Here is a 19,003-nt window from a genome sequence, read left to right as displayed (position 1 = left end):
TAGCTGAAATCCACCTGTTCCACATAATAATAAATACAAGGCTATAAGATATATATATAAAAAAAACATAGGCCTGTATTAACAATACATTCATACATCTACATTTTTTCCCTTGTAGTCAAAATTCTAGATGGCGTTTCAGTGAGCATAACTTTGTCCTGTTTGGTATAATTTTACCTGTTTTGTGTACAAATGTAATATACACTATAAAATAATGGGGTTTTTTTTTTTTGGTAAAAGAAGTAATTCCTTTTAAAGGTGTCCTACAATGTGAAATGTAAAAATATAACCAAAAAAGTTTCTCTTAATGTATGAAATCTGCTTTGGAGCATAAATGCAATATTTAAATTGATTATTGCAATTATAAAAAAATGTCATTGTCAAATCTCATGCAGTTATTTCTCTAAATCCAAATCATATGTGATTGATTTAGCAAGACTATCTTAACATCTTGCACAACAATGTTGAGAAGTCAGTCAAGGAAATTTAATAGGCGTGTTTGGCTGGCACTAAGTTCTATTACATGGAAATAAAGTTGTAGGATGTAAATCCTAAATTTTTAACAATGCAATATAATCTAACCCCTAGAAGGGGTAAAGTGTCACTGGCACCAAAACCATGTAACAAGTGGAAGAAAGAAAGAAGAAAACCCCTTCCAAAGATGGACACTGAGAAATGTCCAACACCGGACACTTATGAAATTGAAAAAAATACTGTCAACAATTTTTATTCTCTGTAAATTGAACAACTTTGAAAATCGAAAAAGTGCACACAAAATCTCAGACTTATTTATGATGCTCAGTCTTTCATTTTATCTAGATTTTTTCTACTCCTGTATTAAAGTTTAACCTGTTGTTGCTTCCTCAGACATTGGTCTCCTCAATTCTGAAAAGCATCAACATGAACCTAGTTGTATGATCCACGTCTACACTGTCCTTGTTCTCTCCACTATGTCCCACTTAGACAAAGAAGAAGGTCATCTCAGGCAGGGGATGAAATATAGACCACATGCAAACCCTCAATGTTGTAGTTTAATTAAAATAATTCATTAAAGTGGAGGCCCTGGGTAATTAGCATGTATAATTTATGATTTGCTTAATGCATGCAGGCAGTGGCCTCCGCAATAAACTCAACTTAACCTCAAGTAGGGAAGTGATACGGACAGGCTGCTGTTATTTACTGTGTGTTTATTGTTGGGATATTTGTCAAGAGGAAGCAAGTGTTTCATAAAATAAATAAATAAATAAACACATGGGTGTTATCTGGCCTCCACTGCACACAAACAACTTATTTGTTTATGAGTTTATCTTGTGGATTTATGCCCACTCAGAAGAGGAGCTGTCAGGTTTGTGGGTGAGGGAGAGGTATCGGGAATGAGCAACACTTCCTTTTTATTATTTCATTTTTTAAACACATTTTTACGTGTGTTTACAGTTCTCCTGCTGGTCACCAGTGTTGAAAATAGTTTCTGTCGGCCCTTTAAACTGACAGAATGAGGACACAGCGAAAGGTAGCAGACCGTCAGCGCTGATTTTTAGAGGTAGAAGAAGAAGAAGAAGAAGAAGAAGAAGAAGAAGCCAAATAATCAACGATAGACAAAACCTGCATTAATTATACTCTGCAAATGTGTCAATCCCTGACAAGCCCCTGACATTTTGAAACATGGCCAGTGGCTATATTTGATTACTTCCTGTGAGTACATGTAGTCTTCTTTTTTTTTTTTTTAGAAAAACAACAAAGTTAAACAAATATTTTTAGATGGAGCTATGGGCTATGGTAAACAGATTTATTTTAGTGCTAAATAGACAGAAAATGGTGCTGTCCTCTAGGCGAGGGAAGGAGCTACTGAGTAAAAATGATTATTTTTAGACATCTTTATTTTACAAATCAAACATTTTTTTTAAATAAAATCTTAGATGTTGAACATTTTAGCAGAAATCACTCAGTTTAGTGTGAAACCCTGAAAAATGAAGCACCATGTAGGAGTAATATGCCACATCATTGTTATAACACTGTGTGGTTAACTCATCAGTCATAATCTGTGACTCTCAGGTTAAATACATTACATGACCGTGTCGGGGGGGTTAAAGGTCAGGTATAGTGGGCAGCTGCAGGGACAGGCAGGGGAATGCAGCAGCAGCATTCAAGGCTGGCTCAGCCAAACACCCATGTGTGCATGAAATTAGAGTGTCAACATCTGATTCATGCTGCTGGGTGGTGACTGTGAAACAAATTATGTCAGCGGGTGGCAGCGGCACAAATTCCAGCGAGCTGTAGCAGACAGTGGCTGCGTGGAAGTTACAGCAAGCCATAGATCCTGTTTGAGAAAGTATGAGGAAAGTTTTTTTTTTTTAGGGAGGGGGTTAAAGGTTCACAGGTTGTATTCAGAGAAATGAGGTAAAATATATCATCAAGTGTTGCGTTTTCAGTGTATTCTTGAGCTGTGAAATTTAAGCTCTCTAATGGAAGTAGGCGTCAAAAAGATCTAATGGTTCCAGGAAACGGGGTGATAATTGTTATTCAAGATAAGGATGCATATTGTCACAGACAGGGTGTGAGTGAGGTGCAAATGAGAGCTGCTCTGACATTTCAGCAGCAAAACAAGGTTCTAATAAATACGGAAATCACATCCAGGAATCTCCAGAATCTTTTTTTCCAGTGTCATTTAAGTAGAAATACAAACAGAATCCTCCTCTGTGCTTCTAAATCCCTGTTTTTCTCAATTTTTGGGTGTCGTAGGAGAGAGGGTGACTTTTCGTGAAGCCCTTTAGAGAACAATCTGTGATTTCAGCTGTGTTAACAAAACTGACTTGACTGTAATTGACATTCTACATGTGGTGTGATTTTTTTTCCAGGGGAGTTTCATACAATTTTGACCCTGGTGTTACATCGCTATCAATTTCAACTTAACAACACGTGATGCAACCCTACTTGCCGCCTCTGCAGATGGATCTCTTGTTATTGGTGAGAAAGAGTGTTGGGCGGGTTGAGACAAGGCGAGACAGATAAGCAACAGATTCATCAAACTTCAGGCTCCAGCCCTGTCAAACTCAACCTGCAGCCATTATATCTGACAGCTGACTCACATTTTCTCCTGCTTACATTCACAGTCAAAGTGGGCTCAGAAAATGGTTGGAATCTTAAAGGTTTGGCTAGGTCTGGATCATATTCCTTCGTGTAATTTGCAGATGATTCCCCTGTGTTTAATTTTGCATGTCTGTGAAGGGCGTGTTCTGAGTGTCTGCTTGTCCCGTCTAGTCTTGGAAATCAGTGTGACTGGTGAATTTTGGAATGAGTCCCTTATAGAATAGAGTCCCAGAGCTCCAGTGCAGCCAAATGTCAAACCTCAACATGGGAAGCCTGCTAAATACAAACAAGCAGCTTTAATGAAGGCACTTAACAGGTTTGACACCGCAATGTTTTCTGTTCTCAAGTGCGTTAGCTCTTAGGTGCTACAACTGTAACAGAATCTGTGGGTTTTAGCAGCCTGCTATTTCCCCTTTTAAATGTGGGACGAAAAGCTCATTTATCACCTCTCCTCTGGATCTTATCGTCCCCTCTGCAGCCATAAACTAACACTTACACAGGACTTCAAAGGTGCACCAGATAGCAGAGGTGAGAACAGGGAGGGCCTGCATCCACTCGGGGGCCAACTCCTTCCAGAGAGATGAGATGGAGCTGATTAGCAGGATCGTGCAGCGAGAGCCCCGTGGGGCAGCAGCTGGAGGAGCACTCCCGAGAGAGGTGTGAGTTTTGACAGCTTCTGTCTCTCCCCCCCTCTGGATACCGCAGGGTCAGGGCACCCTCAGTGGGGCCCGGGCTCCTTGCTGGATAGGAAGTCGGCAGTAATTGCCATTCAGCCGGTGGGACAGAAACAAGAGGCAACAATAACCAGCGAAAGAACACACAGCCCCGTTTCCTCTTTGTCTGAATGTGTTTGAGGAAGGATGCTACCTCCTCACGGACAGAACAAAGCTGCAATAAACTTCTCACAATTACAATCTTGCAGAAGTTGCAGAAAAGAGGACAACGTTTCAGTCTAGCTGCACACTTGTAGCCATTTCCTCTCTGCGAGCAGGCCCCAGATGGCTTCTTGTTGCTGCATCACAAAAACCCATCATTGTTCTGTTAATGTAACTTCATCTGTGTCTTTGATCTGATCTCATGTTGTCGTGGCCAGTGTGAAAATCCCTATCAAGTGCATGATCCGGCACGGCGCTCATTGTGATTGTTATAAGCTCCTGCATTGAAATTCCACTTTGTTCCTTTGTTTCTTTGTTAGCAGACACAATGCGAGGTTAATTAGCAGCCATTGGTAACCTCTGCGTTCCTGGATCCTTCATCACAGCTGAAGAGTGCTCATCACTGAGGTTTGCTGGCACTAGGAAGACCAAACACAAGGCCTCCATCCAATTGAAAGTTACAAACGCGGGAACATCTTAATCCCTTTCAGACTAACACGAGTATAATTGTTTCTTCACGTCTTTAATTGCTCTCATCATTGTTGCCTTTCTCACGCTGAAAACACACAGCACCAGGATGTGTTTGCAGAACAGGTTGCAGTGTTCAGGTTTGTCAAACATAAAAAGGCTTTAATCTGGTTATAATCTGATTCCAAGGTGTCACAGTGCATTTTTCTGTTTCTTCTGTGTTGCACAAGCTCTCAGCACAGCGCATTTATCTGCAATATTGCCCCTTCCGCCACTTCAGAGCTCCCCATTCCCTGGTGGTCTAATTTATGTTAAGTCACAAACCTCCCCTATGGCTGTTTTGAAACATTCAGAATGGAGACTGTGTGCTCCAGGTTTATGCCAGCACACCACAATCCCCTGTATAATTGTTCTCTATGGGAAAGCACATCTCAGTGAAACCATCTGCAAGTCCATGGGGCAGTTTCCGAAGAATGAGTGGACTTCTTAGGAGGGGGTTCCACCGCAATCCAGTTTCTCTTGTGAAGCAAGTAATTAATTCAAATCTCAGGAAGTCAATGGCCGCCTGGATCAGAGGAGCACGTCGCTAGCACACAGCTGCTGATACCGCCGAAACACACTGCTTGTCTTCTCAGGAAGTCGCCACACAAAAAGGGTCACAATGGGCGCACACACCCATACGAGGCTCAGATAACACAGATTTTAAACTGGGAATTTTGCTTGCTGTCCTCACACTTCATTAATCTGAACTGTGGTGATGATAAGAGCCCCCAATACTCTTGGGAAAACTGGGTTCTTTATGAATGATGTAATACACTGTCATTAATTAAACACACTTTCAAGGTTCTGTGGCTCCTCTGGCAACAATTATTTCACCTCACGCTGATCAGTTTCTGAAGACTGTCCCTCAGCTCTGAAGAACATTGATCCAACTTTGGCAGGGTCTTGATATCTTTCTCAAGTTCCAAAGAACTGAGTGCAGAAAAAGTCCCAGTTTTTGTGATGATGCATTAGAAAAGTGGTGTTCTTCTCATTTGTTGTACTGTTTTAGCTCATTAAATTCATTAGCCAAAGCGCAGAATGATGAAATATGATGAAAGCGCCAGGGCAGCACTTTAAGAACCACAAATGAAACATCACTCGCTTGCTGCATCTATCTTTCTTTTCCTGCAAACTATTAAGTAGAGCAGGGACAAGAATGGGACCCTTATGGGTTAGTTATTCTTAAAAGTTGACCCATGAGTTTTTTGTGCTGCTGACCTCTGATTTTAAAGTAGCTTTATGAGAAAAAAGATATTTTATTCTCTTTTTTCTCTGCTGGACTATTGTAATTCTTTGTATGTTGGTATTGATCAGTCGTCTCTTCGTCGCCTACAGCAGGTACAAAATGCGGCTGCACGCCTGCTGACAGGGAAGAGACAACGTGATCACATCACGCCTGTACTGGCTTCTCTTCACTGGCTTCCTGTCAGTTTCAGGATCCAGTTTAAGACTTTGTGTGTTGGTCTTTAAAAGCTTACATGGGCTGGCACCACAGTATCTGTCTGAGTGTTTGCACCTCCATGCTCCTGCCAGAGCACTCAAGTCAATGCACCAGGTGGTTTTAGATGTTCCGAGAACGAGGCTCAAAACTTGAGGTGACCGAGCCTTTGCGGGGGCTGCACCCACACTATGGAACAGTCTGACTCCTGATTTAAGGCATGCTCAGACACTTGAGAATTTTAAATCCCTACTTAAAACGCACCTCTTCACACTGGCTTTTAATACCTATTGAGCGAGACATCCTACATTTTATTTTATTTTTTATTTATTCTGGCCTTTTCTTGTGTTATCTATTGTGTTTTTAATATCTGTTCTTTTTAATTACTACTTGTTTTTATTGATTGTGTTTTTTAAGCTTGTACAGCACTTTGGCCAACTGTGGTTGTTTATTAAATGTGCTATATAAATAAAGTTGACTTGACTTGACTTGACTCTTTTAGACTCAAACTCAACCCCAGTCTATGAGACATAACAGAGATTGTTGCACTGGGAAAACTTGGTGCGTGGAATGAAAGTCTCTGACTCACAGGCGTCTACTCGAGAAAGGGCAGGGCCGGGCTAAACGCCTCGCCAGGCTGCTCCCTACACAGCTCATTGTTATCCCGCTGGTGGAGGAAGCTGCTGCTGTGATTCCAACCGGTCTCTGACAACAAGTGTAAATAAGGATCTTAATGACAAACAGAGGAATGTTGTCTTGTGTGTCTCACAGATAGATTCACAGGACTCAAATGTACTTTTACGTGGGCCACCTTAATGACTCGGTTCAAGGGGAGTGCTCAACGGTTGGCTAATTTCTTCTCTTAGCTTCATTAGATGGGAATGCAGAGCCAGTGTGTGTCTTGATTGGTGGCTTTGGCCTTCTTGGTAAGCCAAAGACCAAAGGTTTGAGTGGGAAAATAAATCCCGATTGTTACACCTGATAAATTTGGCATATATGCAACATGTCAGACCATTCAAATCTCTTTCTTCCACAACTTTTGTGCAGCTTGTTCTCGTGTTTGTTTTACCAGTTTGGTAATGAACACCTAGTGCAACATGTGTCAATGCAGAACGATTGACACCTTGTCTGTGCCCTGCAGCAGTGCACTTATTACCGGCGTAATTTACGATTCACGTGTAACTATCTCAAGTCAGTGCATAACACAAAAGTGGTGTTATATTCACTGCTATGTATTATGTTGTAGTCAGTTGGGCACATGTCAAAAGAGTTATGACTTCAGTCCTAGAGGCTCTTTAAAAGATCTCATCGCCATTTTGTAAAACTTTCTAAACACTTACTATTGATTTTTCCTACAAGAGGGAAGGTAAACATTTTTGTTTGCACATGATTTCCCGACTGTGACTAAATCCGTGTCTCTGCAGTCTCCCTCCACTTGACCTTTGACAGTGACGAGCCCTGCTTGGAGTCACTGCATGGAGTGTGTGTTGTGCAGCCTGATTGAGAGTCCTCGAGCATATCGGCCAAGTTATGAGTCCACCTTCCTCTCACTCCCTTCTCTGGTGTGGCCGGAGCGTCGTGCAGGGCTGGAAAAAGGGGGCTTGCCCTTCTGACCGCAAATCAGCCGGGAAAGCAAGCTTGTATCTTCAAAGGGCGTGCCCCCCCTCCTCACCACCCCCTCTCTTTTCCCCTCCTCCTGTGATTTACAGCCCCCACTGAGACGAAGTTAGGCACGGCCACTGTCTCTGCACCTGGGCCTTTATCAAGCGGCCAGGATGAGCTCTTTGCAGAAGACATTCAAATGTACAAGGAGCAGATTAGGCTGACTCAATCTTCTTTTGCTCGGGGAGAGAGAGGGAAAGAAAGAGGACCGGCTGACTTCAAACAAACCTCTTCTCCCTCTGCTGCTTGAATGAGTGAAAGGGTCGGGGAATGAAAACAGCCTTGTGTATTCAAAGTGCTAATTCACAACTTATTCCTCTAATACACTCATGAAGCACTTTTAATTGTGTTAGTTCGCATTCCAAAGGCATGTTTGTAGCTTTTAATTGGGGCTCTCTTTGAAATCATTCAGATGTATGACTTGTGGGGCCAACTTAAACAGTTCTCATGTGCTTGGCGTGGAGGATCGCTGGCTTTTGTTCCCATGCTTGGGTGGCACTCAAATATTGACCATTAGAGGGAGACGGCTCCAGATATGATCTAAACACAACGTTAGATATTTTTATTTTCCTTTTCTTACAACAATAGTGAAGTTAGGGACATATCAGAGGGAAAACTTTTGATTGACACAATTTGACCTTTTGCTTGACTCATTGTTTCCTTATATTAATGTTTGTTAGAACACAGGTCCATTTCAGATAATGGTAAGTTATACAAAAATATTCAACTTTAAGTAGAATGACTTTCATGTCATGAAAAGGACACATTTTGATTTAAGATTTTTTTTATCAGGCCTATTTCACACCCTGAATTTAGTTTTTAAAGATAATTAATTTAATTGCTAATAACTTTTTAATAATTGTTACTTTATAGGCTCTTGTTTGCTTTAAATATATTTTTTGCACTGTCTACTTGTTACTGTGACACTTGAATTTCCACGTTGTGGGATGAGTAAAGGACTTTCTTATCTTATCTTATCTTAGAAATATTAAACCTGAAACTAGAGGAAGGTATAACATCATTTAACTACATGCAATATAATTAACATGAATTGAATAAGTCATTAAATATATACTTTACTGCATAAACAATATGAAGTTGAAACATCAAACATATTTTGCATGACTTGGAAGAAAAATGTGACTCATTTGTTCTCTATTTTTAAATGTCATTTGTACACCTGCATGTATCCACAGTTTACACTGGAGAGGATGTGTGTGTGTGTTAGTGTTTTGTATGTGTGTGTTTGTGTTTTGTGTGTGTGATGGTGGGAGTGAGTACCCCCAGAATATTTCTCTGTCAATCTCCACACATATCTGCAGTGTTCAACACACTCTGGCAGCCTCTGCAGGTCTCAGTTATTTTTCTCAGATAAACTATGGACTTCTTTCTCCCTCACTGAATTCTTTCTTAAGCCATTCTGCCTTCCTTCCCTGAATCATCCTTTAATCCAGGAGAAAAAGGACCAGAGTAAAAAAAAAAAAAAAAAAAACTGGCTGTCATTTAATGCTGCCACTGCCAGGACTCTTAGCTTAAATAAAGTCAGTGTAGCATGAATCTAATTCTGTGGATGTATGGGCCCTGGGACGCTCAATGTTGCGTCTGGAGAGCCAGTCCTCCTCCTCCTGAAAAAACCCCTCCGTGCGAATGCCTGGCGACTGCACGGTTACCCACAGTGAAAGGACCACCCACTTAGGGCTGAGAGGGGATTTGAAGCTTCCCTGCCTGCTCATTCCTTTGCAGGCCTTTCTGATACTGTTTGCAGCTCATCCGATTGTGCCACTCGTAACGTTGGCTCTCTGAGAGCGAGCTGCAACTGTCAATCTTTCTTTTTATAGAGATCTGCATGCATCTTAAAGGATTTCCTGGAGACCCTGAGTATACTTTATTCAATCTTGTTAATATGAAGTTCATAACAAACAGAGACTTAATCTAATATTGAATTAAGATGTGGTGCTTAATTGTTTTGTTCTGCAATAACTTGACTCTTTGTAGAATCTAATATTTAGATTAGGTGTTTTTCATTAAGTCAAATATATGTATATAAATTATTTAGACATTTCATTAAGAGTTAATAATTAACTTAAATAATGTTTAATCACCAGAAAAGAAAACAGTAAGAGTTAATCTATATGACTTTTTTTAACCAATCACTCCTGTGTTTTGAATTTCAATGCTTCATCCAAAACGTCCCCCGGGCTTCTGTCTCTCTCTCTATGCTTTCGCCACCTTTTTCTTTGAGGGCTTGTATATTTGGATTTCCCGCTTCACCGCTCCACCCCAACATGTTCATCTCCAACTGCCCATCTCCATTTACAACCTGTTTTTATCAACTTTTCTCACAAAGCACAACAAAACAGAGGGAGGGGAGCCTGGCTGCTTGTGAGAGGGGAGGTGGGGGGGGGGGGCGACACAGTCGGGGAACATTGTCCATGAACTTCTCCTCATCTCCATCCCCCAGTGTTATACACAAACAATCCTTCCCATATGCAGCGGACGGGGTCAGGGCGTTAACAGAAGGAGGAATGCTTTGGGGAGAAAATATTGTTCAGCAATGACACAGAAGTAATTTGGGTCTCACTGAGTGATTTCATCGGGGCCTTTTGTTGCCTCAAAGTGTTTGACCCAGAGGTCCCTGTCAGCCGTGTTGTTAATGGGAGCTGGAGCAGAGTGACAGCCCCAGAAAGTAAAACATTTTACTACTAATAGCGGGCCTCCAGAGGCTTAGGCATAAATATTTAAGCTCTTCTCCCTTGTCCCAAATACTGGGGGGTCTCCATGGTGCATTTATCTATAATGCAGGAAAAAGAGCAAATATATCCGCTAGATGCTACTTTAGCTGCCTTTTTGTGAAACGGAATAAGAGGGTGTGTTAAGTAAAAGTTTTCTTTGGCTTTATGTTGTTTCCAAGCCGTGTAAAACTTCTCAGGGGTGCAGAACTTAAAAAAAAAAAAATCTCAACTCCTATCATGAGAGAGGTCCAAAAGATTTCCCTAGCATGAGAAAAGCTACTAGCTGGAGCCTATTTCTCAAAGTAAACTTCATTAAAAAGCCTATGTGGCTTGTGAAGGTGGTCTGACGTGCCCTGAATGATGGTCTCCACAAACAAAGCTGCTACACAAGCCATCGAATTATCTCTGTCAAACTTTGGCGTAATCTGAGCTGATCCTCTTAAAAATATTTAAATGAAAACATTTGCACATCAATGGGGTGCCATGGCAACGCTGTGTGTATTCTTCTTCGGGGGTGCCTCTTTAACACTGCGCTTTAGAAAAGCACATCTCCTCCGTTGTGTTGACAAACAACAAAACAAACAATATTAAATGGAGGAGCTGAAGTTTTTTCACATCATTGATGGATGGAGGGACGTGAAAGGAGCTGAATGAACACTCAAGTTTGAGACGCTGGTAATTATATGATTGGTGCTCGGGATGTGTCGTTATACACAGGCCGTAAAACCCTAGCGGGCTCACTTTGAATGAGATGACCAAGGTTGTGAGAGTGAATCTAATGCAGGACTCTTCATGAGTATTCACTGAGCTGCCTCATCAGTACTTTATAGCTGCATATTATTGCTCTGCAGACCTGTGAGGAGCACCTCTCCCCCTAGTGGAGGAAAATAAATCAGCCCACATGAACCTAAAATCATCTCCCTGCTCAGGTCTCACTCCTCTACACACACGGCTCAGACGCCTTCTGAATACATTACACTCAGGCGTTTTTCGTGGGTGCAACTGTTGCAACAAAATGTGATTATGTTTGTGAAAATAATAGTGCTTCTTCCGCAGTACTTCCTCTGCATTCTGGGAAACGGGCCATGTATTAATATAGCTCGTGGCTTAATTGGGTTTTGGATGGTAGATTAATTAATTTGTGGCTAATAGGCACAAACACGAGAAAACAAACTTCTTTACTTTAAGCCCGGGCTGTACATGCATCTAAGTAAGTAATGTAAATTATGCAGATTGTGTTGATTATTCTGACAAAGAGGTTTTTGTAAGAGGTGCTTTAAAAGATTACTCCTTCCTGGCATTTTATCAATTGTACACTTCCATAAATAAGTTATGCTGCGCATTTGAATTATTAGTCTGCTTTGCTCTAACAAATATTGTGCACTGAATAATGATGTGGGTTGTTTATAAGTGAACTTGTTTCATCAATTTTACAATACAAAAGCTTGTAGACGATATAATACACCACCAATACACACAGCTATTAGTTCCACAATACAAAGTGTTTACCAAAGTAGTAAAACTGTCACACTTTCAAGAGAGTTCTAAGTATCAGTATTCAGAGTTTCACATGATACATAAATCATGCTTTAAAGCTAATTATTCTCCTCTCTTCTTTAATTGTGCCTTTTTTCTGAAGATTCCCCACAAAAAAATGGATATCTGATGCAATAACCCAAAAAATTGGGGTTCAGCTCAGCCTTGTTGTAACTCTGCTGCAATCCATGCCTGCAAACCAATAGCTTACAGAAACAGAGCCCCCCGGTCCTGAGCATAAAATGTGCTTTAATCAGCAGAACATCAATTAACAGTTAAATATAAAATGTCACCTTGCCTTTTCAGAGGGAGAAGGATCTCCCCCTCAAGCTTTCATTTGCAAAACTTTAAAATTCTATCTGATGGTATTTTTTTCTCTCTGATTGTGCTGCCTTGTGGGCTGATATCATTTCCATTTACAGGGGGCGTTAATTATGTTTGCAAAGTTTTAAAACTCAACAGAGCAATTAGAGGCAAACAGAAAATGTCAAACATACAGGGCTGGTGTTAATTTAAGTTTTGTATTCGGAAATGTAGACAGATATTCTTTTAACAGAACCCATAATCTGGGGAAGACAGATTGCAGATTGAGGATGCCTATAAATGTTAGTATTCTAATCTGAAAGAACACACAAACTCTGCAAAAGCATCTGGAGGGTCAATAGTTTGAGTCCCAGCATGGACGAAGTCACCAGTCCACTTGGCAAGTGGACTGGTGCCTGGAGAGGTGCTGGTTCACTTGCCTGGGCACTGCCGAGGTGCCCTTGAGCAAGGCACCGAACCCCCAACTGCTCGGGTTGCGCTGATTGATGGCAGCATCCTCACTCTGACATCTCTCCCTAAGTGCATGTCCACTGCATGTTTCTGCATGATTGTATGTATATACACCAAACTGTGTGTGAAGCATGACCAAAAAAATATAACAGGAGTGGAAAAATTGAATTTCCCACCTGGGGATTAATAAAGTATATTTCTTTCTTTCTTCTTTAATTTAAATGAGGGGATCACAAATGCAATGACGGATCCCTTTTTGTCCTTAAACATAACTCATTATGCCAAGCACTGACTGATTAGTGTTGGGGGGGATATCTGTATTTCATTATAATGAATAAAAGATCTATGACCTGCAGATTTTAAAGGCAGCAGTGCAAGCGTTTTACAGTGAGGTCAGATCTCTGTGTCTACTTTTGCAGATTTGGTCCAAATAATGTTTTTGGATCCTTTACTTATAAATGTAAGATGTATATAGGACTATGCCGATGAGGGACTGTGCAGCATATATCAGCCTAGCGCTGCCTGTGTGATAATTCTCCAAAGTTAAACAGCCATAAAAGGCTTGAGAACTCTGACCTTCACAATCTAACTAAGCAAGAGAGGCCAATGATGTGGAACAGACCCATCCCGGCACTCACACGATGATAAACTGCGCTCCAGCTTTGCTAAAAAATAACTGTATGTCTTCGATGACATATATAGCACCAGCATTTCAATACGATCCCAATTTATTTTGCACTAAAATGGTTTATTGTCGGCTATAAAGCATATGCAGCGAGAAGGCGGAAGGACGCAGCAGCTTCAGTGCAGCGACTGTGTCTCAAAGGCGTATTGTTCTCCGAGCTGCTCAAGAGCACATCTCAGTGATGTGCCTCGGCTGCTTGAGAAGGCCGTAAAAAACTATCAAAACTTATAAACCTTATCATTAGTCTGCCTCGTGTCACTCAATCCTGCTACTTTACTCACAGATAGCTGTTTTTTGCTCGACGACTTTCTGCAAACTTGTGAAAACTTCTACTATCAGAGGGAATTTTGGCACAACAAAAACACAATTTGATCTCATAAGAAGTGCTTTTTTAACAACCTCCCTAACAATGCAACTCACACAAATTCAATGAGTTTACAGATATTTAGGCTCCGGAGCAGTGTTTGTCACTTTGTGTCAAAAGTTATCATAGAGAATAAAATGGGAATAAAGCAGGTTTGCTTGTTGTTGTGAGGATCTGTCATGATACGGGGTCATTTACAATCCTATAACATATTCAGACACGGAGCAGATAAGCGAGCGATACATCTTTCACCACGCCTGCCCTTCACACTTGTCATAGCAGCACCATAAACAGCATCCATAACAATCGAGCCCACAGAGGGAACAGCTCCAATATGCAGAGCAGCCTGGAGCTAGGGCACACTTTGCGAAGAAATAGATATGTTTTTCAAATGGCTGTGAAAATAGGAAAAACATTGTTCTTTTGACAAGCAATGCATCCTCCGCAGGAATTGTATTCTGCAGCAAACAGCCCTGTAATTAATGTATAATGTAATGTTTAGTGAGAGCATTGTATTATTTGTATACTTGGTGGAGGAAATCTTTACAGGGAATGTAATTAATCATAATTAAGAAGATTTTGACAAGAGCTTGGGGACCGAGCAGACAAAGCCCTCTTTCTATATTCCCAGGGAGGGCACTGTGAGATGATGGGAGAGCTATGCAGGCAGCTAATGAGATACTTTTCCACCACTGTAGGTCTTCTTATGATCTTTGGTTTCCTGCATGTTATGGGGGGGGGGGGGGGGGGGGGGGGGGGGGAATCACTGAGGGTTACTATGGCTTGCTGGAGAAAGGGAGGATGCACACCTCCTTGTTTCTCTTAACCTCCTCCTTAGATCTATTACAGTGCACTTCACAAGGCTAAGTACCATTTAATTTAGTCGCCCTCCCATATTTATCTTCTGCTCGTGATTTATGGGGTTAGAATCCATGCGCTGGAAATGTAGGGTATGTCTAAACAGTGTTGCTTTGCAGATTTTGTACTTTGTTGCAAAATCAGCTCCTCCTTTCTTTGATTAATTGCTGAATTATTAATGCACGTCATAATTATTGTTTACTATTTATTACAAGATATTTTTGTGTGTTTATTTTGTTTCTGTTGGGCGGATGAAAAGTGAGCACAACGTTAAAAAAATAACTTTTTTTCTCCACATATTCCTACTCTTTATCTTAAATTTAGCTCCATATATGTTTGATTCATAATCTTGTGAGGTGTCAAACATATTGTTTGTGCATGTGGCAGTGAGGTCTTTGGAACCTCCAAAAAAAAAAAGCTACAACTTATCTTCAATGTCCTCTATTTTCTTTGGGAATGTAAATTTAAAACATATGATTTGCATTATTCCCATGTAGCATCTCACTTTTCCAGCTAACATATCTGTAGCCATGACAAACTGAAACAATCAATATGAGTTTCAGAGTTCCAGAACTGAAGGTCTTATTCACACGTGAAATACAAGCAGGCTACGTTTTACCTACAAGTATAAGGGAGATGCAAAGACGGTCTCAAATTATCTAGGCTGAGATACTGATAAGACCGGGGTCAGCGACCTTAACATGGAGGAAAGTTCCTGAGTGACAGCAGCTTGTCGGCACCTGTATGTGTTTGAGTGGTTAAAGGTGTGGAGCGCTGACTGTTTGATGAAAGTCCTGTGACTCTTTAAAGTCCAGAGAGTGTGAGATGAAGAGGTGTCCGTGTGATGGATGGCCTCGTCCCCTCAGCCCACCTCTTTAATTTTCCTTTTTGGAAGTGAAACGAGCTTGTCCGTGTGTCTGCGCTGCTAGTTAATTGCTCTTCACGAGCAGTGTTGAAGAAAGTGGATGACAAAGTGAGCATACCATCTGCAGCAGCTGCTTTCCGGAGGCTAATGCCCTGAGAGCACACATGCTGTCCTGACACTGGCATTTCTCACTCCGCACTGCTGCTGCTGCTGCTGCTCCAGTCAGGAGCAATAGCACCTCAGGTTGAATAATTTAGCTGGCGATCAACCACAAAGACAGCCTGAGCAGGGATAGCCTCCAGGTTGCATAGTTTACACGTGTTTCATTTGGTTTGGATGCTGTAAATAAAAAAAATGTAACGTCCGATTGAGTGTAAGATTGAAGAAAAGGATCGCTGGCTTGGAGATGACAAGAATGTGATTCTTTCTGGCATTCCTCTATAAGATTATTATGAGCACTAAATAGTGGAGATTTGTTGAGTGATCTGGAGAGCTGTCCCACTTGGCGAAATGCTGAATTGTGTTTGATTTCATAAATAATTGCAGTCATCAGGGACACACATTGTTTTAGGCTTAACAGTGTTGTTTACCCATGCCACATGTCTGAGGGAGAGACACTGTTGTGGATACACATCGCCCTCAAGGAATCTTACCAAGGGCCCATGGTTGGCAAGTGTATTAAAGGCTTTTCCAGTGAGTGTGTACGCAACTGTGTCTGTGCGTGTGTGTAAGTGAGGAAGAGAACTTAAAAGGGGAGAGAAAAACAACATGCTTCTAGTTCTTGAGGTATTTAGGCGAACCTGTAAGCAAACACATCCACAGCTAATGAGGCCTGGCATCTGGAGTGATGATTGGAATTCATCACTGTTGCTGCAGTGCAGGAGTGTTACACACCATCACTAAAGACACGTTAAAAAGCTCCTGTTGTACCCCAGTGATAACAAATTAACTGACACATATGTGGGCCAAAAGGGAAAGTTGAAAAGAAAGGTGATTGATTGTTCCCTTGCTGCCTTCCTGTCAGCTTGCTTACTGTCAGCAGAGGATACATGAAAAGATGGAAACCATCAATGCCTCTGGCCCAAATCCCACTTTGCTCTCACAAATGTAGAAATTCTTCAGAAAGTAACAGAAAAGGAAGAACTTTCCCCGTCCTCGTGACCCCAAGAGTTTTCAGAACGAAAAAGGAGAAATACATTTCTCTTGGAAGAGGTGTGGCACTAACTTCTTCATATGTTCATCAGAGCCTTGTGAGGAAGTCTCTGTGGTGGACTGTGTGTGTGTGTACTCTCATGTTCAAATGTGTACTCTTGTATTTGTGTGTGTGTGTGTGTGTGTGTGTGTGTGTGTGTGTGTGTGTGTGTGTGTGTGTGTGTGTGTGTGTGTGTGTGTGTGTGTGTGTGTGTGTGTGCTGGAGAGATCTGGGAGGTGGAGGCAGTGAAGAAAAAGAGAGATGATTAGGAATCAGTGTTTTGTAGCCCCCTGCCTGTGTTTTTGGAGCTGGAGATGAAAGGCAGTGGAGGTGGAGGTGTGGGTGTAGGTGCTGGAATCTGTATCTTGGTGTCTCCCTGCGCAGTGGAGGGACTGCTGTGTCCCTATTATGGGTGAGTGCAGCGATCACAATAGTCCCAGTCACCCCTCAAAAACAGCAGCACAGCAAAACCGGCATGGTGCCAATTAGGATAGAGCAAGCAAACATATGCCTGTGCTGAAAAAATCCTGATGAAAGTGCATATTGATGTCATAAATTAGAGGGGCACAATAGATTGTTGGGTGTTTGTGTGTAAATGTTTAATTAACCTGCTTGCCTACATCACTGCTGTGCTTTGCAGCGAAGGAATCAATCTACTTAGCAAGCCATTAACAATACAAGGCCTGCCGTGTATGCACATTCATTGGGGACAGGCGAGCAGTTGTTAATGTCTTCAAATTAACAAAGCCATTAACCCAAGTGATAATGGTCTGTTTCATGTGTGTATGCAGGTTGTCCAAGGACAATAACTTGGTTTAAACCTGGCTCTAATTTCCTTTATGGCTGCAGGTAAGTTATCTGCAGTTTAATGATCACAGACACATTTAAATCAAGGTGCTAATGATTATATTCAAACTGATGAAGGAGGGGAAGCTTGCATACTAGCATACTGTTTTACTGCTTTGTTGCAGCTTTTTAGCCTTCTAAATGTTTAATGTCTGATAAACCATTATCATTTGTCTTGTCCTGATGCATAAACAACTTAAAACACATGCCGAAGAAAAATCCAGAGGAATATATTACCACATTACAAGCTAAATAGTCATTGATTACCATTTGTCACAGTCAGCTAATGTTAGCTTTAAGCTACTTCTTAGCCAACATTACTTTTCGCCATAATGTGGCTTAACATGACAAACAATGTAAGTTTTTTTCATTTATATATACATTAGGAAAAATGTAAATCCTTGCTACTGTTTGGATAAGAGCCTGTGATTGGCTGGCGACCTGTCCAGGGTGTACCGTTGCCTCGCGAAGTCAGCTGGGATAGGCTCCCCCCCCCCCGTGACCCCTAACGGGATAAGCGGTCAAGATAGTGGATGGATGATAGGATAGGAATGACTTCACTGATTAGCTAACATAACGTTAGCAAGAAATAGGTTGGATACTGACCACAGCTTTCTAACTTTAGCTACAATGTTACAATGTCATTTAGCAGACGCTTTTATCCAAAGCGACGTACATACGAGAACAAGAACAACACAAGCAAAGATCTAGACAAGAGGAAACAAGATCAGTAAGAGTAACAAAGTGCTTCAAGTCAATTTGGGTGCAGGTACGCCAAGCAGTGTAAGGCAGTGCACAAAAATAGTAAGGAATTTTTTTTTTTTTTTCCCGAATAAGGAACATCTATAATGAAGCAACCAACCAATTTAAGACCTTCCATTATCATCATCAACAATTAACATCACCACAATAATGACCAAAGTACCAAGTGCTGGTCCCTCAAGAGCTGAACACCGATTCCCAGAGTAGAGCAGACAGTTTGTGCAATCGTAGTTGGAAGACATGATCTGCTAATGGGGACAACAGTGGAGAACAGTCTAGCTAAGTGCATAGTGCTTCCTAAAGAGCTGGGTCTTTAGCTGTCTTTTGAAAGTAGAGAGGGACTCTGCAGATCGAATGGAGTTGGCCAATTCATTCCACCATTTAGGGGCAACAGAAGAGAAGAGTCGAGCTTGTGATTTTAGGCCTGGTGTGCTGGAAGCACTAGGCGCTTTTCAGAGGGGAGCGTAGCGGGCGCGAGAAGGGCAGTAGACCTGGATGAGGGTTCCAGGTAAACTGGAGCAGTTTTGGTTACTGCTTTGTAAGTCATGATTAGAGTTTTTATCTGATGCGAGCTGCAACTGGAAGCCAGTGGAGATGAGCAGGGGAGTGACATGAGCTGTCTTAGGCTGGTTGAAGACCAGACGTGCTGCTGCGTTCTGGATTGGAGCACTGCTTAAGAAATTCACCATTCATCAAGCCACTTCTTAGCTTATGTTACTGTTAGCTACGAGGCAGCGGAAGTTTTGTACAACTGTGTTGTGCTTTGAAAAGTCTATGAGCTGTCACAATCGCCTAGCTACACTAAAGGATGTTAACA

The sequence above is a fragment of the Notolabrus celidotus genome, chromosome 6 (assembly GCF_009762535.1).
Source record: "Notolabrus celidotus isolate fNotCel1 chromosome 6, fNotCel1.pri, whole genome shotgun sequence".
In the NCBI taxonomy this organism is placed as follows: domain Eukaryota; kingdom Metazoa; phylum Chordata; class Actinopteri; order Labriformes; family Labridae; genus Notolabrus; species Notolabrus celidotus.
The sequence above is the reverse complement of the archived record's forward strand: the minus strand, read 5'-3'. Positions refer to the sequence as shown.